General features: G+C 40.3%; 1 long non-coding RNA gene across 1 annotated transcript in view; it reads left to right on the top strand.

Moving 5' to 3' along the window:
* Window positions 1-452: 452 nt before the first annotated feature.
* The window catches only part of LOC125096184 (uncharacterized), a 41,290-nt gene continuing 15,608 nt past the window's right edge, over window positions 453-26,134 (top strand). The window contains exons 1-2 of the long non-coding RNA XR_007126096.1: window positions 453-538; window positions 3,851-3,981. This is a non-coding gene — a long non-coding RNA (uncharacterized LOC125096184). The remainder of the gene's footprint in view (window positions 539-3,850; window positions 3,982-26,134) is intronic.

Here is a 26,134-nt window from a genome sequence, read left to right as displayed (position 1 = left end):
CATTTTAGTTTGACATGTGCTAGGCACTGTTGGAATGAATTTAATTTTTGCAGTAAGTCAGTGAGACAGGTATTATTTTAATCCCCCCTATACACAAAGGAAACCAAGGCTCAGCAAGGTCATACAGCTAAGAAGCTAGGTTTTGAAGGGTGTGGATCCAGACCTCTCATGATGAACTATACTTTCTCAGACATAGTTTATAAGAACTTTATCATAAATCATTGTCACATTGCTCTGTTACTTGCATTCTTCGGGAGCTTATTCTCTTGACATTTTTATTGTTCATATTTCTTAATATTTATTTTATCTGATCTCTCTCTCTCACTCTCTCTCTCTCACACACACACACACACTCACACACACACACACAGACTCCCCCCTCCATATCTAGTAGTATAGCCAGAACCAGGTTTTGGACTGATGCTTTGATTTCTTTCCATAATCAGACTGAGGAACATCGGAGATCCAGTCCCAGAGCCGGCGGCAGCTGGACCCATGCCTGGTTACGCAGTTGTCTGGATGCCTCTTTACAGCCCTTGTAAGTAGCCTGATGTAAGCCAACACTCTCCGCAGCAGTTGTAACTTTTCCCACGTCCTTTGAGAGTTGGGGTGCCCCTCCCCACAAGCCAGTTTTCAAACAGGGGGCTGGTTCTCAGCAGTTGACACATATGGGCACCCTGTGTTTCCAATATCTTAAAGGAATCAACCCCTAGTCGCTTTGATCTGTCCTAAGATGGGGCTTAAGCAGCTCCTGCCTGCTCTCTGATTTCTGGTCCAAAGAGATGTGCATCTCGGGGTGGCAACAACTGTGTCTTCTCCATTTTGTTAAATATTGTTTTTCTTTCCTGCTATGTTATTGTAACTGTGTGCATAAAACTTGAAACCTTGATACCACCTTTACCAAATGTCCAGTAAATCATTCTGAGATGTTTTGTGAGATTTTCTCCATGCCTCCATTTTATTCTTCCATAGTATTTTTTTCTCATATGCTCCTTGTGCAATTGTGTTTTTTCCTGTCTACTTATCTGAGAAGAAAATGAGATTGATGGAGTAGTTGTTTTCCAGCTGACATGGCCGGTGACTTGCCCTTCCCCTTGTGTGTGGTTCATTTGCAGCTGGAAATGATTTACGACTGGATGGCCAATTGAGGCACATGGTTTCTAGCCTAATTCCCAAGGACGGCCCCATATACCCCTAATGCAATTGCCCTGAACTTAGACTTTCTTTTATACCCAAAGTCTGGTTCTATGTCCTGAGAAGCTAATCCCAGTTTGTACCAGCTCTCACTTCTAAGTCCCTGCTGGGACTAAGCTCCCAGAGTGCAGCATGCCACGGCCAGGTCATCCTTTTCCTTCTTTGCTGCTTGTCTTCCATACACACTTCCTGCTACATGTCCTCCTAGAAGTTAAAGTCTCCAAAAGCATGAGGAAGAGAAATTGCTGATGGGGTTAGGGGTATGTGAAAGGATCAGCTCTGTGAACCAAAAGTATCCAGACCACTGCATGGAGGCCACACTGTTTTCAGCTTCATATGGACTTTAGATCCACGAGCCAGGGTAGAGCACTGAGACAAATTTCCCTACCTCAGTGGCAACAGCTCAGTTCCATGTTGGCTGGAAAAGCACACCTAGGTCAACAGTTTTGGTTTCTATTTGTCCCTCATGTATCTCATCAGTGGTGGAATTCCTTCCAGGATTCTGGCAATATGTGGGCTGTCAGTTTTCGTTTTGTATAAATATTCTTTTTTTTTTTCTTTTTTTGCTGTCTTTATGGTTATTTGAGTAGGAAGTAAGGAGAGATCATGTCAGGATCTGTTGGCCAAATGACTTTTAGCCAGAAATCTGCCACGGATTTTATTTTTTAATACAATTTTGTCTGCAACTATTACCAATTAGTAAGGTCTTATTTCACTGTGTTGCCAAGAAAAGTTTGGTTATTCCCCTCAGAGTAGACATTTAAAAAAATCTCAATCAGCCTACTCAGCGGCCACCTGTTGAAACTCCCCATTTGCCTGACGTTGTGAGACCGCTCAGTCCTTTTTTGGAAATCAGTCTGTCCAACTTAAACTAGGAGACTCAGAAATATCTTTGAAACCAGAAGTCTCAGTTCAAATTCCTTATTCAGATCGGGCGTTAGTACACGCGACTCCTTTGCATGAATTTGGAAAACGTCAACCCTTCATGAAGAAACTTTACCTCTATCTATTAAATCATTGCCGTATTACACTTATTTTTTCAGAGCAAGACAATTTACTCTCATTTGCCAGAAATTTGTCAAAACAAATATAGAAAGGGATAACATTTATGACAGGGATGGTTTCCCTTAAAGTTGTGCACTGTGCACCCCACACAACTGTACATGACAACCCTGCTCTTGTTCCTGAGAAAACTTTTAGAGATAACAGGAGAACTTACGGTTAGATATAGAAGGCTCACTCTCTTGAAACCTCACCTGAATGAAAGTGGAGGAAAGAAGTTTAAGGCATTTGCCCACAAGGACAAAGAATAGGAGAGAAAGAAATGGAAATAAAATTATGAAAGCTTGAAAGTGAAAAGATGACTGAGAAGTGAAACAGCAGAAATTAAAACGGATACGTATTTCACCCACCCGCCCCTCCCCCTCTGACAACCACCAGTCTGTTTTCAGTGTCTATGAGCTTGGCTTTTAATTTTTTTTTTTTTTTAAAGATTCCACCTATAAGTGAGATCATATGGTTTTTGTCTTTCTCTGGCTTATTTTGTTAGCGTGATGCCCTCAGGTTCCATCCATGTTGCTAAAAATTGCAAGATTTAATTCTTTTTGATGGCTGAGTAATATTCCTGTGTGTGTGTGTGTGTGTGTGTGTGTGTGTGTGTGTGTGTGTGTGTGTGTGTAGCTCACATTTTTTATCCCTGCATCTGTGGATGGACACTTAAATTGCTTCCATGTCTTGGCTATTGCAAATAATATGCTGTGAACATGGAGGGCCAGATATTATTTTGAGTTAGTATGTTTGTCTTCTTTGCATAGATACCCAGAAGTAAAAATGCTGGATCATATGGTAGTTCTATTTTTAATTATTTGAGGAAACTCAATTCATTCTGTTTTCCAGAGTGGCTGCACCCATTTACGTTCCCACCAGGTACACAAGGATTCCCTTTTCTCCCCAGTCTCACCAACAATTATTATTTCATGTCTTTTTGATAATAACTGTCAGTTATACAATGAATAAGTCGTAGGGTGGTAAGGTACAGCATTGTGACAGACAGTTAACAGTACTGTATTACATCTTTAGAAGTTGCTAAGAGAGGAGATCTTTAAAGTTCTCATCACAAGAAAAAAGAATTCTGTAATTATGTGTGGTGACAGATGTTACCTAGACTTACTGTGGTGATCATTTTGCAGGTATCAAATCACTATGTTGTACACCAAAAACTAATACACTGTTGTGTTGTGTGAACTATTATGTATAGTTCTCTGCAAAAAACTTATGTATATGGATTTAATTAAAATTACTTCTAACTGGGGCGCCTGGGTGGCTCAGTGGGTTAAGCCGCTGCCTTCGGCTCAGGTCATGATCTCAGGGTCCTGGGATCGAGCCCCGCATCGGGCTCTCTGCTTGGCGGGGAGCCTGCTTCCTTCTCTCTCTCTGCCTGCCTCTCTGCCTGCTTGTGATCTCTGTCTGTCAAATAAATAAATAAATAAAATCTTTAAAAAAAAATTACTTCTGACCATTATAAAAAGGTGAATATTAAACTGTCAGTGGGAGAATTTAGGAACAACGTGATCTGCACCACAGAGCCCCCCACTGCACTCCTATTTGGCTACTGAACATTGGGACTGTAAATCATGTATTATCACTCCATTTCTAGGCACCAGTAGCCAGGCACACACCCTACAGAGAAAAGAAGTTTCTTCGCTTAGAACCTGACCACCTCAAGAGGAAACATCCAAAGAAATTAACTTCAGAAGATCCCAGATTACCCTCTTGGGTGCCCCAAAGGTAGGAGGTACCAACCACGCACAAGGGCTACCTTTTATCCTTTTTAGGTCATTTTTTTAAAATATAAACAGACAGCTGAAGTTCCCTAGATATCTGAAGAAAGTCTCCAACATGCATAACAAAGACTAACACCAGCAAAGAGGAGAAAGCAACTTGGGGAAAACAGAACCTATGCAGGGTGTTGAAAAAGAAGGCCATCGGTATTCTTATAGAGATCGCAGAAGATTTTAGTTCCATAAAACACAATAAAAGAATATTGTCTTTTACAAAGAACATTCGGGGAATAGGGGAATAAAAGAACTCCTAGGGATTAAAAAGGTACCGGGAGAAATGAAAAACTCAACAGAGATACTGGATAGCAAAGCTGAAAAATCTCCAAAAAGGAGGAGTGAAAAGAAAAGAGAAGACAATGAGGGGATCGGTCTAGGATGACCAACACCCAAAAATTAGGAGTTGTAGAACACACAGTGGAAAAACTGGACTGGGGTTGGGGATGAATGGCAATGAAAACATAAAGAACCTAAGAAGCAAAACCAAGGCCGTTATTGATCCAAAGAGAATATAAAGTTGCACACAAAAAGTTCTGTTTTTCACATGATTCACGTCTAAGCAGCATTTATGATAGCAATAACTATGTAATCACTGATTGTGTAAGACTTGCGTGGGAATGGGAGCCAGCCTGGCTGAAAGGGAGTAAATCCTCACCTAAAACAGGAGGTCAAAATATGCCCCAAACTGATAAAGTTTGGAGATGTAGAGGTAAATACTTTTAAAGTCAAAAATAGTCAACTCTTGGAAATGGGAAAAGGAAAAGGGGAGGGGGCTCAGGTTTTTTGTTTTTGTTTTTTCCCAATAAGCCTTGGAAACTATTTGATTGTTCAAATTACATAATTTTCTGTAAATTGCATAAAATGTAATCTTGATTTTTTTTATTTGAGTATAGTCGACATGCAGTGTTGCATTAGTTCTAGGTATACCACCTAGTGATTTGACAAATTTATCCATTATGCTGGGTTCATTCCAAGTGTAGCTACCATCTGTCCTGGTACATGGTACATCCCTATTACGATATCATTGGCTCTATTCCTTATGCTCTGCTTTTTAATAAAATCTTGATTTTTTAACAGATCTATATAAATAGAAACACAGAAAGAGAAACATGGATAAGTATAAGGGATAGATAAATTAGAAGGTATTAATGAATGAAAGAAGATTGGATAAGGACAAAATAGAGAAAGGGACCACCCCACTCCCCCCAACCCCGAATTGTGCCAGGGAGGAGGGGGCAGTGGAAATGGAGCACTGAAATGTAGGGAAATGCTGCTAAACACCATTGGGAAATCTGGTCTGGGCAGGAGGGAAGCTTCTACTCATACATCATGAGCACTAGTCTTGTTTTGTTTTGTATAGTTGTGAGTATAGTTGACACACGTTAATTTCAGGTGTATAACATGGTGAATCGACAAGTCTATGTGTTATGCTATTCTCGCCATGAGTGTAGCTACCATCTATTATCATTCAACCCTATTAAATACCATTGACTGTGTGATGTGCCCTATTTTTAATTGATTGAGGAAGGAGAAAGGGCATGCGCCATTTAGAGAATTCCTCCTTTGGAAGATAGGGGAGGCAGCAGTCCTCCTCTGCCTGCCCAAGTCTATCCCGGCTTCCCACGTCCTTTCCCTCTAGCCCCACCATCTCCTCACTCCGCTGGCTCTCCTCCCATTCAGAGCTGCTTGTCTGCTGCTACCTTTCACCTGGCATTAAAACCTGAAACTATTCTGGACAGAGTGTGGGACAGTCCCCCTTCTCTTAGATTCAATATAGTCAAGGTTTGTGTTTTTAAGAATCTATACTGAGAAAACACATTAGAAAGGCCTAAACAAAGTTCCAAAGCCCATATGCCTTCCTCAGCTGTCTGGATACAGACTGCTGTGGCTCAGTGGACACCCGTTAAAAAGCACCAGATTCCCCCCCTTTTCCGAGTTTGAGCCCCTTTGCATAGTCTCTGCCCACATCACACATTTATTGCAAGATGACAAAAATGAGGATTGCGACTATATCCCAGGAAGAGAGCTGCTGGAAATCAAATTAAAAGGAAAACAAGAAGGGAAATACAGGAATGCATTATTACTTAAAGAGCCCTGAATTGTTCAAGGAGAAATATAAAAATAAGTCATCACTTTAAAAAGTCTGAATTAATCGGGCTTTCTGCTCAGCAGGGAGCCTGCTTCCTCCTCTCTCTCTGCCTGCCTCTCTGCCTACTTGTGATTTCTCTCTGTCAAATAAATAAATAAAATCTTTAAAAAAAAAAAAGTCTGAATTATTTTGTCTCAGATTGTAAGAAGAGTATCTTCCTCATCCACTTCTTTCTTGAACTCGGCAGAAGATGGGCTTATGTGAAAAGGCAGACATTTCATAGATCGCCACAGAGAAGTGGTCATGGACAGATGTGTACCTTTTCACAGGACCTTGGTGGGCAAAAAGGCCACCTCATGAAGTGTTCCTTCCAGTCTTTTCTGATGCAGGCCAGGGCTCTTTTCCCACAGCAGAACCTATTGATTCCTATCAAGCAGACATGACTGAGATATTCATTGCATAAGGGAAAGAATTGAGTAATTTTCAATTAACCATGAAAACATTATCAGTTATGTGAATTATTCATAAAGACACAAGGCCTACTCCTTCAACTGTCTGACAAGACAGACTCTCAAAGATATGTTCAAGACAAGATGGAGTTGTGTTGAACACAATGAGAAATGCTAGGAGCTTATGATTGTATGTTTTATAGAATGTGAATTCTTGGTTGGATTCTAAACACAATATCAGCATGTTAATCATCTTTATTTGTATTATTTATACTTCTTCCCATCAGCATGAAAAACCTCTTAAATTGGTTACATTTACTTAAAATTAATCTGACACAAACAAACAGAGTTTGGGCTAGCACTCACACTTCAGTCCTCTTGCCAAATAATATATGGGGTACCAGACTTGGTTCAAGAAGATCCAAAAGGCACAATTAGGCAGGCAAGCTATAGTACAGTGGGGTCCCAGACTTCTTAAAAAATTATTAAAAGCTATGGACCTTTGTCTCAGAAAAATGCAGAGAAGAAGTTGTGCTTTAAATTCCCAGGGCTTATGGACTCCCTACAAATCATTCGTGGTTTTGTGAGTATGGAATGTGAATTCTGTATTTCCAAAATAAAGAGTAGGGAACTCTGAGTTCTTGGTAGGGTAATTTTCAAACTTGTGTCTCACATGAAGAAATTTCTAGCGGTTTCTGCTCACGGATACATTCTGGTCAGGGAGACAACGTGTCATTTGACATGTGGCCTCAAGGTTTTCACACAGCAGCTGTTGGTCAATACTGAGGCTTGATGCATTTACTGAGGGAAATCCTCATGCCTCAGATTATTGCTTCAAAGATTGTTAAACCAGAATAATAGGCAGAGAAAAGTTGTAAAAAAAAAAAAATGGGAGGATGTCCTTTAAATAGAAGAGTATGGCTGTCATCTAATTTACAATTTATAGCTACGACAACAAACAGGATGTCAGGCTGTGTCCCTCTCAGAGGGTGTATAAATCAAGGGAACTGTTATTGCCACACTGAGCAGCAACCAAGAGAGATCAGCTTGCATCACTGTTCATTGAATAAGACTAAATGGCTATTATCCTTGAAACCTAAAACATGCAAGATGATATTCATCAAGGCCAAGAGGACTCTAATTCTCCATCCAGTGACCAACATGGGCTGGAGTTGATGGGGATCTTAGGGTAATGTGCAACACTTGGCCATTTTGCCCAATCTTTTCTCACTTTTTATATGTCCTTTGGTTTATCTCTACATGCAACATAATCTTACTGGAGCATTTATATACTTTTAGAGTTCAAATTATTTGGTTTCTCTTAAAGCTGTCACTCCTTGATTTATGATTCTCTTCATGCTCATCTTAGTTTGGATTCCTGAAGCTTTGTTCTCTGGTGATGCTCTTGGGTCCAATTTTATAGGCACTTTTAGTCTAGGGGACAAAATGACAGACACAAAAGGCTGATGTTTATGAAGAAAGCCAGGATGCTTACAGTGTCGCTGCCCTTGCACTGATTTGGAAGAACATACTAAAAAAAGCAAATTGCCTTTTCTACACCAAGGACATCATCCGATAATAAGTTTTTAAAAAATGATCAAATGAGTAATTAGCATTAAATGTTTTTGACTTCACACCACAAGGGAATGGTCCCAGAAAAGGGCTTTATACTTGCTTATAAACCTGGTCTTAAAAGAAAGTTATTTTTAAAAATTCTATTAGATGAATTAAACTTTAGTTATTATCCAGCCAGAGGCCATACATTTGAAATTTAAAGTCTCTGGCTCCTCATCACTATGCAGCCAGTAGTTTGTTTTGTGACCTTAGGCAAGTCCTTTAACCTCTTACTGGTTCACTTTTCCTCCTCTGCAAAATATACATATTAGTGTCAGTCGTCTTGGAAATTCCTGTGAAATACTTACAAATACTGATGTAAAATAATGCTGTCCTTTTACAAGATGTGGTTACTGATTTAAAGTTTGGCATGTAGTAGGCAACTCAAGAAAGGTTTATTATGTGTGTTAATGAATGGATGGGTGGTCCCAATGTCCTTTGCCATATTTTTTGTTCAGACAACCCTGGAACTCCTTAGAGCCTCTCTCTCTCTCTCTCGCTATTTCTATATATATAATAGTATTATATAATAGTGTAGTATTATATATATATGCGCCTCTGGACTAATCTTCTTTCCCCACTCCTACCCTTCAATTTCCCTTCCCCTCATCTCTTTCATTCCCATGTTCTTCTTCAGGACACCTTTTTCTTTTCAATCTATTGTTCCCCAAACCAATCCCATGAACCACTCCTCAACTCATTCCAGCGCTAGCCAAACGAGTTCAGGGCTGGCCTGTAATGACAAGATAGGTAAAAGTAGATGGGCACTTATCCAAAGAATGGGAAAGAGTATCAGCATCAAGCTAATGATACTCCGACTGTCTGCCTATCTCTTAGTAATAACCCAATTACCAACAACTGACTCAGTGAAGAAGAAAGAATATTTCTCAAGCATGCAACATTCATGACCTCCAGGGATGCTTCTGGAATAGACAGTCACATGGACAATATAAAAGAGAAAAGTTCTCCTGGCTCCAGGGGACCTGTAATTTGCTGCCTCATAAAGCTTAACAAATATTCTCCCGGTCTGGCATTTACCGTGCACGTTAGCCCGTGGCAATGAATGGACTCATCCTCAAATTCTAATAGGCTCTGGAAGGTTTCCTCAAAGTTTCCAAATCAAAACAATAGGATCATTGTTATCTTAAACCAATTGAAGCATTTTTTTTTCTCTTGTTGTGGCTAACTGATGAATTCTTAACTCAAAAGTTCAAATATTTTCTGAGCCTCCTGGATACAGTTATAGATCCCATGGTCCACTGGAGTTTAAATTTCAAATTTGCACACATTTTAAAGAAAGGAGAAAGACAGCAGAACAACCTAGGCTGAACAGAGGGGGCTTTATTGACAACAAAATGTGACGATGTTTTTTTAAGGAGTGCTCGGGCAGAAAAGCCTACAAGCTACAGAAGCCTGTCCATTTTGCTCTTTGGCTCCAGGACAGTCTTGACTGGAGTATCTCCTGGTAAGTGAGAAGCTTATGGTTCCAAGAGTTCCAATAAGGCAACCAGATGATGGAGTCAGAGCTGCAGGGCTGGAAGGAAACTATGACATCTGTGTGATGATGACACCAAGACCTAAAGAAGCGACCAAACCAAATGGTTTGCTCATGAGCAACAGAAGCCCACACCTGGAACATAAAGTTTTAATGCTAGGCACTCAGGTAGAGGGGACATGGCTTGATGTATCATTTAATGGTCTTCATCATTAAGCAGATTTGATTATTTCTTTTAATTCAAAAAGGGCACAAACATTTCAATGCTGAGAATTTTTATAGTCTTTCATACTAGTTCAGTCTTAAATTCATTTGCATTAAGATTAATGATCAGCAGTCTACTCCCTTTTCTATTGATTTTAAATAAAAATGCCCTTGAAACCATTGGAGTCTAGCCAACAAAAGAGGGCAAGAGAGGGTAGAGAAGACACATCCCGTTCCTAACTGCCTAGGCTCTAAAGGGACATACTTCGTTGTCCATGTGCATAATGTCACATGTCAATTGCAACTCCATAAACCTGGGGGAAATTGCTGCTCATATTAACAGGATGATTCGTATGGAACCTCAAAACGTTTAAAAAACTCAAGTCCATTCATACCAAATAAACACATAAAGGGACACACTTCATTCCCACGCTCATCCCATTTGCAACCACCAGTCACATGTCCCCATCTAGATGCCAGGGGCTGAGAGAGGTAATCCCGCAGACAGCCACTGCCCAGTGACAATTCCACATCACAGAGGAAGTGGGAGCACTCATTTTTAGGGGCATCTAGCCATCTCTGTCACATCCCCTCCACCCATCCTCTATCACATCATATAGATCCCTGTGTGGCTTGTAGCACAACCTAAGGATGGGGTTCATCCCAGGGCAGACTGAGTCACAGGCTCTCCTGGATGCAGGGGCTTAAACAGCTTCAGCAAAATTTTGTGTCTCACTTCCATTGCTTGTCTTTGCTTTGCTTTCCCCCCTTTGTAGGTTTCCTTCTCAGGAAGGCTCTCACTACATGCGGCCATGCTGGTCATTAGGAGCTTAGAGTGTATTATACGTCTTCAGAACCAGCAGTCTCAGAAGAAAAAGAAAATAACAAAAATCATCCCTCTCTGTTGTGAAATCCATAGCAATCCCTGAAAATAAATCTGATTGATCTTACTTGAGATGTATGCTTACCACGGAAGCAATCACCCTATCTAGGGGCAAGGTATCCCAGTTGGCCTCTCCTGTGGGAGAAGAGGTGGGGTCCTGGGATTTATTGCTCAATAGGACTTCAGGAAGGAGCAGCTTCTGAAAGGAAAAGCTGTTGGCATACAAGGAAGTCCCAAGGGTTAAGATGGTTAACGCTATGAATGGGAGGTCAACAGACATGGAACTTGTGAATTTGCTTATTATTATTTCTTCCTGTCTTTGTTATTTTTCTTTTAGTCTTTAAGAATATATGTCTTCTCATATATTGTTGCTATTTGCTTATAAGAAGAAAATTATAGTTCTTCTTTTCTCTTATTGCACTATAGAATGTCCTAGGTTAAGAATCATGTTAATCCTCTAAAAACAGCTCTAAGTAACAAAGGTGGCATTCCATACAAAATAAATTTTGACAAATGTCTTGATAAAAGGATCCCTAAACTACTAATCAGATTAGATTTTATTTATTTTCATTTGGGGGAGTGGTGTTGCTTTGGGGGCTCTTAAAAGCATCTTGCCAGATGTGAGCATTTTGTCTACTAGGGAGGCTGCAAGTTTCTTAAGATACTAGGAGGGTCAGAACTATGGTGTTCATAGGTGCCAGACCTCTGATGTTTTTCAAATCTGTACCGTTTGGATAGTGCTGAGTTTGAAACATTGATTGACTGTTTACTTAGTGAGGGAAAGTTATTGTTAGCAGTATTGTTTTTTTTTTATTTAATTTTAATTCCAGTATAGTTAACATGCCATATTGTATTAGTTTCTGGTATATCATAGATTATTGTTAATATTAAATACTAGTACCTATCATATACCCCTGGCATTGGGCTAGGAACTGGGGGTAGAGCTATGACTTTGAATTACATGTACAAAGACCTTTCTTCCAAACAAGGGGATAGTCCCAGTTTCCATGGATTGAGACATGGATGTGTCCTCTTGAGGTCCACATCCAGCCTACAGCAGAGAGCTAGCCTTCCTAAAGTTAGCCGACATTAAAGTTGAGGCCCAGAGGATGAGTCAATGTCTGGGGAGTTGAGGTCAGAGGGTATTCCAGACTGGGAACAGCATGTTCAAAGCCCAGAGGCAAGAGTGTGGTGCAATCAAGGAACTGAAAGAAGCTCCCATTTGGCCCCAGCTCAGAGCACTGGGAAAATGAAATAGGGGAGACAAGGCTAGAGCCAGATCATGTGTAAGCCACATGAAGGAGTTTTAAGTTTATCTTTAGGCAATGGGAAGCCAGTGAATGTTGTACAAAGAGGAGAGATATAATCAAATAATCACTTCAGGAGGACCTCTGGCAAATGGAAAATGAATTAGGAGAGACTAGAGCAGGAACAGGAGACCCAGGAGGAGGTTATTACCATGGGCCAGAGAAAGAAAGATAATGTTGGGGTAAACATAAAAAGAAATAGTTAGACACAATGTGTATTTGGGTACAATGGGAAGAACATTCTGACAGTTTACATGTGGAGAGGAGAAGGAGGGAGGTGTCGGGAATAATATCTAAGTTCTTGAAATGTCATTGGTTGAATCATGTACCCCAAAATCTGTATGTTCAGGTCCTAACGTCTAGTACCTCCGAATATGATCTTATTTAGAAATAGGGCTTTCCAGAAGCTATCAAGCTAAAATGAGTTCATTAGGGTGAGCTCTAATCCGATATGACTGGTATCTTTATAATTAGGGAGAATTTGGAGACGAACATCTACACAAGCTGAACTCTGTGTGAAGATGAAGGCAGAGATCAGAGTGGTGGTCTCCACCCCCAAGGAATGGTAAAGGTTGACAGCAAAGCACCAGAAGCTAGGAGAAAAGATGCAACAGATTGTCCCTCATGTACTTCATTTAGGCAACTCAGAAAACTAACCTGAGACATTGGAGGCGCCACCCACAGAGTTAGAGAGCACTAGACAAAGAGCCAGCTGGTGAAAAATAATGCTCTTAACCTATCAACAGAAGGAATTTTCCAGCCACACATCAAAGAATTATCCTTTTTCATCTGAAACTTAGATAATATGTAACTTAAAACAAAACCAATTTCCAAATCATCAAGGAGCTGACCATTTGTACTAAATAAAAGTTGTTACATTTCTTGATAAACTGAAGGATGGAGAAACAAAGGCGTCTGAGGCACGCTGACATTCGAAGGTGCTTGGCTCAAAGGCTTAATCCCTGCCCCATCCCTTTATGGTGAATTTCAATGGAAATAACGTAAGAAAAATTACAGGAGAAAATTTCTCAAACTGAAGAAGTCAGGTCTACCTTCTGAAAAGGCTCTTCAGATGCTTAGCTAAAACAACTTTGTATTGTAAAAAGTCCTACATAAAGACTCATCAATTAGAAGTGTCAGAGCTCTAAAGATAAAGGAAAAAAAACTGTAAAAAAAAAAAAAAATAGTCAAACACAAGGAATAGGTTTAGAAGCCAAAGGAGAAATGCCTTCAAAATCAAAAGAAAAAACAAATTTTAATTTAAATTCTAATACCCAGCCAAACAATTTAAGTCAAGTGTAAAGGTGGAATAAAGACATCTCAAAGGACTAAAGAGCTTTACTTTTTTTAATTCACTAATGGGATTAGCCCAGAAAACAATAGCGGAGCCACATCGTGTTTCCCTCAGGCCTTGCTTTCCTCCACAGCTCCAGCCCTAGCCACATCCTTCCTAATTCCTGGACGACGCTATTCTTCCCTTCAACACCCTAGGCCAAATGGCTGCAAGAAAGCAGATTGCTCCAGAGGACCTCCACTGGAGTCCAAAAGCCAGCAGAACGTAAAAGCTGGCAAAAAGAAAAGAAAGGAGATCTTGAAGAGATAGTTTTAATGAGGTGATTCAACACAGCTAGAGACCATTTGTTGACTCAGTTCCCAGAGTGCTGTGGTTTCCAGTTATGGCCTTTAGATAAGTATGGTTTTCCTGTACTTTGGTTAGGAAATTTAAAATAATTCAATATCAAACTTCATGGGAAATGAAGATGATGATAATGGTGATGAGGAGGATGGTGATGATGATTATAGATTTTAAAAAGAGTGTTAAAGAAAAACACAATGTGAATTATTAAGTCCAGGTCTTCTGGAACAATTGATAAAAATACCAAGCAACTTGTGATTAGACTATGACTTATACTTCTTTTGTTCTCTATATAACACATAGTTTTCAGTCATGACACAACTCCCTTTGGACACTTTTCTTCTCACAACAAAGGCATAAATTAGCAATCCTATGTCATACTCAGAGGGAGCAAGTGTATTTCTCTTCACACAAAAGTTACCCCCTGCTAGAATATCTAAGCTGCCCCCAGAGACAAAAGTGTGGTGGAAATTTAGCCATTAAAGTTGTATTCCTACCACACCAAATGTTGGCAGAGATGTGTGGAGACAGGCACCCATTGCTGGTGGAAATGCAAAATGGTACAGCCACTTTTGGAGACATTTTGGTGGTTTCCTATACGTACTCCTACCACATGATCCAGCAATTGTGCTCCTTGGTATTTACCCAAAGAAGTTGAAAATTTATGTTTATACAAAAGCCTGCACACAGATGTTTACAACAGCTTCATTCATAATTACCAAAACTTGGAAGCAATCAAGATACACTTCAGTTGGTGAATGGATAAATAAACTGGGGTACATCCACGCAATGGACTTATACTCATCACTGAAAAGCTATCAGACCATGAAAGACACGGAAGAACCTTAAATGCATATTACTAAGTAACAGACGCCTACCTGAAAAGGCCGCATGCTTTATGATTCCAACTATATGACATTCTGGAGAAGGGGAAACCAGGGACACAGTGTGAAGATCAGGAATTGTCAGGGATTGTGGAGGTTGGGAGTGAACAGGCAGAGCACAAAGAATTTTTAGGTCCATGAAACTATTCTGTATGATAGATGTCATGACAGATACATGTCATCATACATTTGCCCAAACCCATAGAATGTACAACACCAAGAGTGAACTCTAAGATAAACTATGGATTTGGGGTGTTATACTTGTCACTGTAGATTCAACCATTGGAACAAATGTGCCCTCTGGTGAAGGGTATTAACCTTGAGGAAGTCTGCATATATAGCAACCAGAGCTATATGGGGATTTCTGTACCTTCCTCTCAATTGTGCTGTGATTGTAAAAATGCTCTAAAAAAAGTGTCAAAAAATTCTTTTAGCTTGAAATGCAATAATTCCAGGAAATAGAAGTGCATTAAACTGTGAGGAGTCACTGAAAGCTTGCAGTAAGTGAGTTTTAAGACCCTTTGGAAAAGCAGGTTTTTATAAGGAAGGGACCATGGACCAGGAATTGAGTGCAAACCAAGGCACAGCAAGGGCAACTGTCTCAGGAGTTTCAACTGGTCTCAGAGCTATCTGGGTGTTGTTTGTTCTCTCATTCAACAGATGCTAATTATATGCCTAGAATGTGTCAGGTAGTTTGAGGCTCTCAGGACATAAGTAAATCAAACAGATAAAGTCTCCTGTCCTCCCAGAGGAAGGGACAGAAAATAGATAATAGACACATACAATTAAATCATATATTATTTCAGAAGGTGATTAAGTTGTTCTAGGGAAAAAAAAAAAAGCAGAGCTGGGTCAGGGGATTAGGAATGCCAAGGTGGTAGGGGCAGGTTCTAATTTTAAATATGGTGGGTTGTTTGCTTTTTCAAAGACGTAATTCAGTTAAAAGTCCACTGAGTATATAATCAGCTCCCAGGCTTGAAAACCATAAAGTGCATCTGTGACAACTGCTAGACACTGAAAATGCACATAACACATGGGGTTGGAGGTAGCAAAGGCATTTATTATCCTCCGTGGATATTTATAGATGTTCAAATAACATTGCATTATCTCCTTTATTGTTTCTGAATGCAAGGGATGTGTTGAGTTTCACAATCAAAAGCAAAGGCAAATATGTCTATTTGAGTGATAACACACCTCCACCTCCTCTTCATCTGTAGGTTGCCATAGGTACAGATCACACCCAATTTATTGGATGTTTCTTTCATCAACATATGAAAATGTTTAAATATTTGAGTTGAATATACTTCCAAAAGATGACGATGATTATGCGTTGAGAGTGCTGTGATCTGCCTCACCATGAAAGAATCAAAGACCAGAGATAGGGTTGCCTTAGTACACTCTCCTTTTCTAGTAGAAGGGAGGCCCTTAATCACCAGGTTCTGTTCTCTGTGATTACCATTCAGGGGTTCAAAAAGCATTACTTGGGAAATGAAGCTCATTGAAAATTGCAAGGGAGAGACGGTCCTGAAAATCACACATAAGAGCAAGACTTCAAGTCAAGATGATTTCATCCTAGGTTGACACAACTATGCCTTGCGGTTTGCTTGGTGTTGCCTTTAGCCCCTAAATCACTCCTTCAGTAACCAGTTCTTAACAAAACCAATGGGTGGAACTGGAAGGGAAGAGAAGGAAGTGATCAAAAATTCAAAAAGTTAACAACCTGACCAAAGTAGTTACTGAATGAAACTGAACAACTATTAAAACAAAGACTTGTGAAGCAAGAATCCGTATTCTGAGTGCCTACAGCAGATGTCTGAAGCTTAAGTTACCTGGGTAACAGATGGTGTTCTGGTTTGACTGTCTTGAGTCTGAGGTAGATTTGAGATATCTATGGTACACACTTCTTAGTAGGAGAGGATTTGCTGTCCCATGCCCAGTACCCTTTGCCATTGGGTCAAAATCCCCTTTGTGGGTTGGGTCAGCTAGGTCCTTCCTCTGCCAACTCCCAGGGGCAGGCAGTATGACGTAGGATCAGCCAAAGGGATGTTCCAACTGGAGACTTTGAATTGTGTGTGGGATGTCAGGACCATGACCAATGGTCAGTTCATTGTACATGGAGCAGTCGCAGTGATGAAGGCAGCAGTACCTGTGGTCATGTCTGCAGAGCTAGCCTGCCAGCAAAGCCAAACATTCCCTCTGGTGGGACTTGACTTATCTGTAATTCTAGCTATGTAAACTCCTGGAGGTGCCCTGTTCTGCCCTAAAATCTGTCTCTCAGCCTTACTAGCAATTCTAAAGTTGGCAGGTAGCCTATAATAAATTCACTTTCTCTTTAAGTTTCTGTCTCCATACAAGATCCTTGACTGATAAGATCCCTGTGAAACCTGAAAGACTTACTCCTTCATTTGACAAAGAGGATAAGTTGTCTAGAGAGGTTGTGACTTTTTCTGGGTTCTTTCTGTGACTTTTTCAGCAACATGGTGTTCATAAGACCATGGCTTAACTATTGAAAAGATTACTGAAAATAAAGTATGAGATAGCAGAACTAAGTCAGAGATAGATTTAAAGTTTAAGCCTTGGGAATGAATGAACTCACCATCTGAGAGCATGTGGAGGCACCAGAGGAGAGAGTGGGAATGGAACCACAGGAATATTTTCTTTAAGGAAGTGACTAAAACAACAAAATAAAACAAACAAACAAACAAAACTAGAGTCCACACCAAGGCAGACCAAGAAGAGGTTGATAAAATACTAACAGAAGGAATAGGAGTATAGGGTTACAAGAGAAGAAATAGAAGAATAACATCATTGAAACCAAAACATGAGAAATGATTCCAAAAAGAGTTAATTGATTAGCAGTTAATGACATTATCAACCCACTACTAACATTATGGTCACCAATTATGATATGCAGAGGTAGGGAGTTTGTGTCTCCACCACCAAGGAACTCTCCGACACTAGCTCGGAGGCCTGCAAGTCAACTCAACCTGGACACTGTCTACCTGGAGATGGCATCAGATCCCACAGGTTAGGGGTTTCATTCTACAAGAGGGACCCCCACTTCATATGCCATCACAAGTCCAGACTGTCACCTATGCTACTGCCCAACTGGCTATACATCAGAGGTTCCAATGACCCCCTTCTTGGGTTCAATGAATTTACTAGAGCAGCTCACAGAACTCAGAGAAACACTTTTACTTGTTAGACTACTAGTTGATTATGAAAGGATGTAACTCAGAAACAGTCAGATGGAAGAGATATATAGGGCAAGGTGTGGGGAAAGGGTATAGAGCTTCCATTCCTTCTGAGCTCACCCCTCAGCACTTCCATGTGTTCACCAAGATGGAAGATCTGCAGACCCATTTGGGGTTTTATGAGACCTTCATTACAATAGGCATGGTTGATGAAATCATTGACCATTGGTGACTGAACTGAATTCCCAGAACTTACCCCCTCCAGGAGTTTGGAGAGTAGAACTGAGAGTTCCAACCTTCTCATCACAAGGTTGGTTCCACCAGCAACCAGCTCCCCTCACTGTGGTCCAAAAGTCACCTCCTTAATATATTAAAAAAAAAAAGACATCTTTATTGCTTTCATCTATTGCTCTGTGCCAGAAACCAGGAGGAAGATCAAATGTATATTTTTTATTTTAAATCAGGATATCACAACTGTGAATTGAGAAGAGACAATTTTGTAATTCTGGATTTATTTACCAAATAAGATATCTTTAAGACAGAAATCTTTAAAGAGATCCTAAAGCCAAAGCCAGCTTGCAAAGGGTGTAGAGTAAGTGAGGATATGAGTGTTACTTTTTCTTTCAGAAAATTTTGTGTAGAAAGGAAGAAAGAGGATGTTTGCTGAACATCAGAGGAGAGATTTTTATAAGGGACAGATGATTTGAATACCAAAGAGAAGGAATTAATTTATTTGCTTATGTATTTATTTTTAAAGATTTTACTTATTTATTTGTCAGAGAGAGAGCACAAGCAGGGAGAGAAGGATCCAGAGGGAGAAGTAGGCTCCCTGCTGAGCAAAGAGTCAGATGTGGGACTCTATGTGGGACTTGATGCCAGGACCCTGGGATCATGACCTGAGCAGAAGGCTGACACTTAACCAATGGAGCCACCCAGAGAAGGAACTAATTTAAAAGGGTGTAAAAGATGGAGCCACTGTTTCTCTTGACTGTCACCCCACCTTGTGTGCAGCCAGGAGAATTATCGAATGCATTAAGTTCATGAATGGTTAAATTTGCAAATATCTGAATATCTGAATACCTGCTTTTCTTTAGACCATTGATGGCTGGCTAAACATTACTCTTGTTTGGCTTCACGTAGCCATAGCTTGTTGTGGGGCTAATCATATTTTCTACATTTGACTCAATTCTTATAATTTGTATAGTGCGCTACCACACGGAAAGAACTAGATGTCACTCATTTCGCAGGCACAGATATATTTATCACCTGCGGGACTTTGCTATCCTTTGAAGACGATTGCCTGGATAAGTCAAGCCAGAGAAGGTTAGATGCTAGAGATAACTGACTGCCGCACACCGTTATGTAGTTTGGATGCACTTTGAGTGAGCGACACTATTGATTTCATGCTGTGTATTTCACGCTGGACTCACGCGGTGAAAACCTAGCAGCCTCACCTGTCATCCCCAGGTAACCTCTCCAGAGAAACCACGATGACACTGAGTATCTGGAAGGAAATACCTTCTTGAAAAGTTTGCAGACTTCAGAAAAGTTGTTCCTCCCACTGGTGCACTTTGATGGACACAACATCTCATTCTGAGTCACTCTGGCAGAAGTCGGTACAGGTATCGATCAAACTTTCCTGCCTGCCTTCTGGCTGCATCTTGGGTATAATAATCAGGCTCAATCAGCTTGGATTCTCAACCAGTCTCCAAAATATTTGCTCAAATTATTAGCGTCAAAAAATACCTTTGTGATCTTGGGCAAGTTTCTTAAACTTCTTAGAGACTCAGTCACCCCTGTGTAAAATAATTGTATAGGCTCCCACGGCTGTTGGGATGATAAAATAAGAACTTCTGGCTGTAATTTTTTTTCACAAATTATGATTACAGAACATTTGTGTACAGCCTAGCTAGTGACCTTTCTGTTGATTCATAACCCTGAGTGTTTTCATACTAAAACATTATGTGATCTTGTTAATATTAAATATGAAAGGTTTTATTGGGAATAAACATTTAAAGGCACCTGTGTGGCTCAGTCAGTTAAGCATCTGACTCTTTTTTTTTTTTTTTTTAGATTTTATTTATTTTTTGACAGAGAGAGACAGCGAGAGGGGAAACACAAGCAGGGGGAGTGGGAGAGGGAGAAGCAGGCTTCCCGCTGAGCAGGGAGCCTGATGCGGGGCTGATCCTAGGACCCTGGGACCATGACCTGAGCCAAAGGCAGATGCTTAATGACTGAGCCACCCAGGTGCCCCACGTCTGACTCTTGATTTTGGCTTAGGTCATGATCTCAAGGTTGTGAGATGGAACCCTGCTTCAGACTCCGTGCTCAGTGCAGAATCTGCTTGAGATTCTCTTCCCCTGTTCATGCACATGCTCTCTTGCTCTTTCTCTCAAGTAAGTAAATAAAAATCTTAAAAAAAAGAAAAAGAAAAAAGAAAAGAAACATTTAGAGATTAGCTCTAATAGATTTGCTCAAAAATAAGCCAAACTCACGTCAGATTCCTGGTCATTCAATATTAGGTTATAAGTGATTAAGCTTTGTCATATTTGCCCACAGCATCATCTCTTGCTTTTCGTGAGGTCTCATAAAGCCTCAGTTTCCCCCCCCCCCCATAAAATATGTGAGCCTTTGGGGAGACACATCAATGCAAAGTCTTTTATCTCTACTGGCACCTTCCATGCAAATGTAATATGCCTTTGAAATGTGCAGAAATATGTCCATTTAGAAACTTGCATTAGATGATTTTTATTTCCAAACAGCCTGTAGAGAACACTTTGACTATTGTAATGGAAAAAAATCTTGGAGCCATCTTTGACTCATCTTTTTCTCCCCCATAACCAGCAACCTATCTGCCAGAAAATCTTGTGGTCTTTTCCTTCAAAAGATTTTCAAGATCCAACAGTAAGGATCTCCTTCACATGTCTTCCCCTTTACCCTTGTCTCTCTCTTTTTTTTTTTTCCTAAAGATTTTATTTTTTTATTTGACAGAAAGAGAGATCACAAATGGGCAGAGAGGCAGGCAGAGAGAAGGGGGAAGCAGGCTCCCTGATGAGCAGAAAGCCTGATGCAGGGCTCAATCCCAGGACCCAATCCCAGGACCCTGAGATCATGACCTGAGCTGAAGGCAGAGGCTTTAACCCACTGAGCCACCCAGGCACCCTACCCTTGTCTCTTTACAGCCTATTTTCTTCACAGCAGCCAGAGTAATATGAAAAACCTAAGACATCCTTCTTTTCAAAAACCTGAAATGATTCCAATTCTGAGTATATACCCAAAAGAATTGAAAGGAAGGACTTATAAAAATAATTAATGAAAAAAAAAAAGAAAGGAAGGACTTGAATAGATATTTATACACTGATAGTCACAGTAGCATTATCCATAATAGCCAAGTATTCATCAGTGGATGAATGGATATATAGAATATGGCATATACATACAATGGGATATTCAGTGGTAAAAAAGAAAGACATTCTGAAATATGGTACAACATAAATGAGCCTGGAAGACTCGAAGAGATGAAGACATTATGCTAAATGAAATAAGCCAGTCACGAAATGATAAATATGATATGGTTCCATTTAGCTGAGGTACCTGGACGAGGAAAACTGCTAGAGACAGAAAGCAGAATCATGGTTGCCAGGGGCTGGGAGTCAGAGGAATAGGGAATTGTTGTTTAATGGGTATAGAGTTTCAGCTGGGCAACATGAGAAGGTTCTGGAGACAGATGATGATAATGTAATACACAGTAAATGGCACTCAATGCCACTGAACTGTATACTGAAAAATGGCCGCAATGATAAATATCATGTTATACGCATTTTACTGCAATTAAAAGGAAAAAAAAGTGAAAGATCACCCATCTCAGAATAAAAGACTAAATTCTTATTTTGACCTAAAGGCTCTATGCAATTTGATTCCACATTACCCTTCTGACAAGTTCCTTTGCTCTCACCCTTGCTCATTCCACTCCAGCCATGCAACCTCCTTGTTATCCTCAAGACCGCAGGGCATGGCATCTCCCTGGGTGTTGCTGTTATCTCTGTGTAGGTTGCTTGTCCCCCAGACCCCCCAGGGCTCACCACTTCCTTCTTCCATCATATCTGTGCTCAAATGCTCAGGGAGGCGTTTCTGGCCATTCTGTTGAAAACACCTTCCTCCTAACATCTTTCACCCCCTTTCCTTCTTTGCTTTTCTCCATACAATTTATTAGCATTTGATATGCTATATAATTTACATATTTATTTGTTTCCCCTACTCTAGCCTAAGTTCCATGAAGGTATGATTTTCTCCTGTTTTGTCCACTTCTGCTTCCCCAGGGCTTCGAAAAGTCCTTCACACCTGGGGTGAACTGGTAGTCATCCCATAAATACTTGTTGACAAAAATCCAAAGGCGCAGTGGTGCCTGAGTGGCCAGTCAGTTAAGCATCTGACTGTTGATTTCAGCTCAGGTCATGGTATCAGGTTCTTGAGATCTGGCCCTGGGTAGGGCCCTGCTCTGTGCTCAGCTGGGAGTCTGCTCCTGTCTCTCTCTTCCTCTCCCTCTGCTCCTCCGCTCCACTGTCTCTCTAAAATAAATAAACAAATCTTAAAAAAAAAAAAAAGAAGCCAAAATGTACAAATTCATAAGATGATCTAAAAGGCAGAAAAATACATTCAAAAGATCACTTTAGGGACGCCTGGGTGGCTCAGTTGGTTAAGCAGCTGCCTTCGGCTCAGGTCATGATCCCAGCGTCCTGGGATCGAGTCCCACATCGGGCTCCTTGCTCATCAGGGAGCCTGCTTCTCCCTCTGCCTCTGCCTGCCATTCTGTCTGCCTGTGCTTGCTCTCTCTCCCTCTCTCTCTCTCTGACAAATAAATAAATTAAAAAAAAAAAGATCACTGGGTTACACTTTAAAATCTAAAGCCTTTACACTGATTATTAAATATTTCTCAGAAAACCCCTGTAAATGAATCATTGATTGGGAATCAAATCATTTAAGCTTTACTCTAATATTTTTCTGAATAATACTTGACTTTTGTATTTTCTATATTTAATATTTCGTGGTATTTTTTATGTCCAAAGTACCTTGTATCACCTACATTCAGATTTAATTTAACAAACATTTACTGAAGGCCTTTGTGTACCGGCATCATTTACCCAACCTGATTTGGCATCATTACTATCACAGCTCTATAATCAGCCAGTAAATATTTTTGGTTTTTAAAAGATGTACTCGTGGGGCACCTGGGTGGCTCAGTCAGTGAAGCCTCTGCTTTCAGCTCAGGTCATGATCTCAGGGTCCGGGGATCAAGCCCCACATTGGGCTCCTTCCTCAATGGGGAGCCTGCTTCCCCCACACTCCCCGCCTGCTGCTCTACCAACTTGTGATCTCTCTCTCTCTGTGTCAAATAAATAAATAAATAAATCTTTTAAAAATAAGTAAGTAAGTAAGTAAATAAATAAATAAAAGGTGTATTCTTTCAAATTTGAATAGAAGCGAATTTTTATTGTCTGGCAATACAAAGTAGAGATTCAGATTATTTTTCTCCCATAACCATGATATCTTCTCTTTAAGCCCTTAGACTTCAGTTGCTCAAAACTGGTCGTCGCATTGCCCCAGGGACAATTGTAGGTTCCTAACATCACAGAGATACTTGTGCCATGACAATCCTTCTGGCCCATCTTCCTGCTCCCAACCATAAATGACTTTCCACTGTTATGCTAAGACCTTATTTGGGGATTGTTCCTCCAGGGATGTATACTTCTACCATAATATTATAAGAATTAATCTGGTATTATAACATAATTCTCATTTTATAGATAAAGAAATTAAGGCAGACATTTTAACCGAGTTTCCTAAACCGTCAAAACAACTTTATGCTAGAGCATGGATTAAACTTCCTTCAAAGCTCAAATGATCCACTTCTGAGTAACTTTGTAAAGCTCACTGATTTTTATGAGTACACAATTTCTTTTCTAAAATAAATAACATTATTTCCCACAAGCCAATATCTTATAAAAGTAAAATTATATACCTTTGATTCTAGAAATGACTCCATCTGAACCCTTCTCCCAAACTGGTTTTTTATTTATAAATGCAATAGTACATTTTTCAGAGACACAGTTAAAGATCCCATTGTGATTAACTTTATGGGATGTGCTAATTAATTACCTGGAGTAGAATTTTGCTGTAGTGAATATTCTGTTTAGGCTTCACATTCCTAGGCAGCGAGAATAGAAGAGAACACAAGACTGGTGTGTGAGTGCCTTGAAATAGTAGCCGTTAGGTCATTAATAATAGTCACCAGTTCCTGAATATCTCAAATGTACCAGACCCTGTACTAAACTCTTAGCACTTGTTTATTCTTACCATTTTTCCTTCAAGGTCCCGCAACTTTGACTTCTTGGAAATTCCTGCTTTGGGTTACTTGGAGTAAATAAGAAGGGGATTCAACTGCTTTGGTTGCTATATTGTTTTCAGTTGGTGATGAGAGTAATAAGTGGGAAAGGGCAGGAAAAGAGGGGTTCCAGTTTCTACCTACCACCTGAAAATTGATTAAAAGTTCTATTTTGTCACGTGGTTCCGAGATAGCTCTAAACACATCCATCTCAGTTTTAGGAAATCAGGATCCTATCCCCAGGGACTGCTGCTCACCTTTTCACAGGAGGAGCACAGAGTCTAACTTGGGAGGAACGGTCTTTACTGGGGTGGGGCAGTATCGGAGTGGTGGCCAGCTCGCTCTCCACGGTTGGCTTCTTTCTGGGTTACACCGTTGTTATGGAAAGGAATAACACAAAGAAGAATAACCTGAGCTGAGAACGAATCTTTCCAAATCTTACTCTATGCAAAGGAAATGCTCATTAAATTTACATGTGAGATTTTTTTTTTTTTTTAAAGATTTTATTTATTTATTTGACAGAGAGAGATCACAAGTAGACGGAGAGGCAGGCAGAGAGAGAGAGAGAGGGAAGCAGGCTTCCTGCTGAGCAGAGAGCCCGATGCGGGACTCGATCCCAGGACCCTGAGATCATGACCTGAGCCGAAGGCAGTGGCTTAACCCACTGAGCCACCCAGGCGCCCTACATGTGAGATTTTATGGAACAATACAATTCCTTTTTGTTGCAGTGTTTGAACCACGGGCCTGCTCACATTTATTTTACAATCAATAACGATGTAGCTCTGTAAAGAGATTTTTCAAAACTCACTAGTCTGCAGAGAAAATCACGCCCCTGTCCCATCAAAAGCAGTTTTGGTAGCTTTTAAATCTCTAAGGCTGAGATCATGATTCAAAGGTTTCAACACCTTGCATCACAACCTGGAAGAATAATCACACCGATTGTTAATTAAATCTAAGATAGTGATAAGGAGAAAATGGTCACATTAATCATGTATTAAGAGACTAAAAATAGCTACCCAAATAGGCTGCTGAAATTCACATCGCAGCATTCCATGAGAGCATTTTAAAGTTCTGACTACCCACTACCCAACAAAGGCTGAAAATCAGCTGAACGAGAGGAAAATTCCCTTATCTGGCACAGAATGATAATGAAAAACTTGAGCTGTTATGCCACTAGTACCAAGGTCACTGTAAGTCAATTATTTTATAGGATCTTGCCAGTAGTATGTGTTTATAACAGTTAAGTACAAATTCAGCTATGTCAAGGTTAGGATATTTAGTTGAAGAGAATGTTTCAAACACCAAAAAACTAAATATTTTTAACCACAGGATCAAAAGGAGATGCTATTTGTTCCTCACAGTGTACAGGTCAGGATCTAAAATATTTGGGGCAGAAGAACCCGACAGAGGATAAAATTCCTTTTTAATGCACAACACTGCTCTCTAGGCCAAGAGGAGAGTTATAGAATTCGGAATAGGAAGGGACTTTGGAGTTGATCTGACTCAACCTCCTCATGCCAAAGGGAGGAAACTTTAGTCTCGGGGTGGTCAGGAATGGTCACAGGGTTATAATCAGACTAGAATCCAGGCTTCCTGACTTCCTGCTGCTCCATTCTGCTGCCAAGATGTCCTCCCTTTGTGGAAAGGGCCAAAGCCATCCTACAGCCTGGCACAAGGCTAGCCCAATGCCCCACCACATGCAAATCATGTCAACCACACTTGTCAATATGCGGTGTCATCCTTGCCTGGACACTACAAACTCTGGAGCCTGCTTAAGAAATGCTACGCCCAGAACAGTTGAATGAAGCCCAGAACATTGGGGGCAAGTTCCTTTCAGCATCTGTGTAGCCAGTAACTCAAGTATTTCCTTCTCCACATTAAACCGTTTCTCTTCCCAGTGCCCTTCCTACTAAAGGTTTAATCCAACCGTAAATATCTATTGAGGCCTTCCTATTCAAGCACAAGA

This window comes from Lutra lutra, chromosome 3 (genome assembly GCF_902655055.1).
Source record: "Lutra lutra chromosome 3, mLutLut1.2, whole genome shotgun sequence".
Classification (NCBI taxonomy): Eukaryota; Metazoa; Chordata; class Mammalia; order Carnivora; family Mustelidae; genus Lutra; species Lutra lutra.
This window is presented reverse-complemented; position numbering and strand designations above follow the sequence as displayed.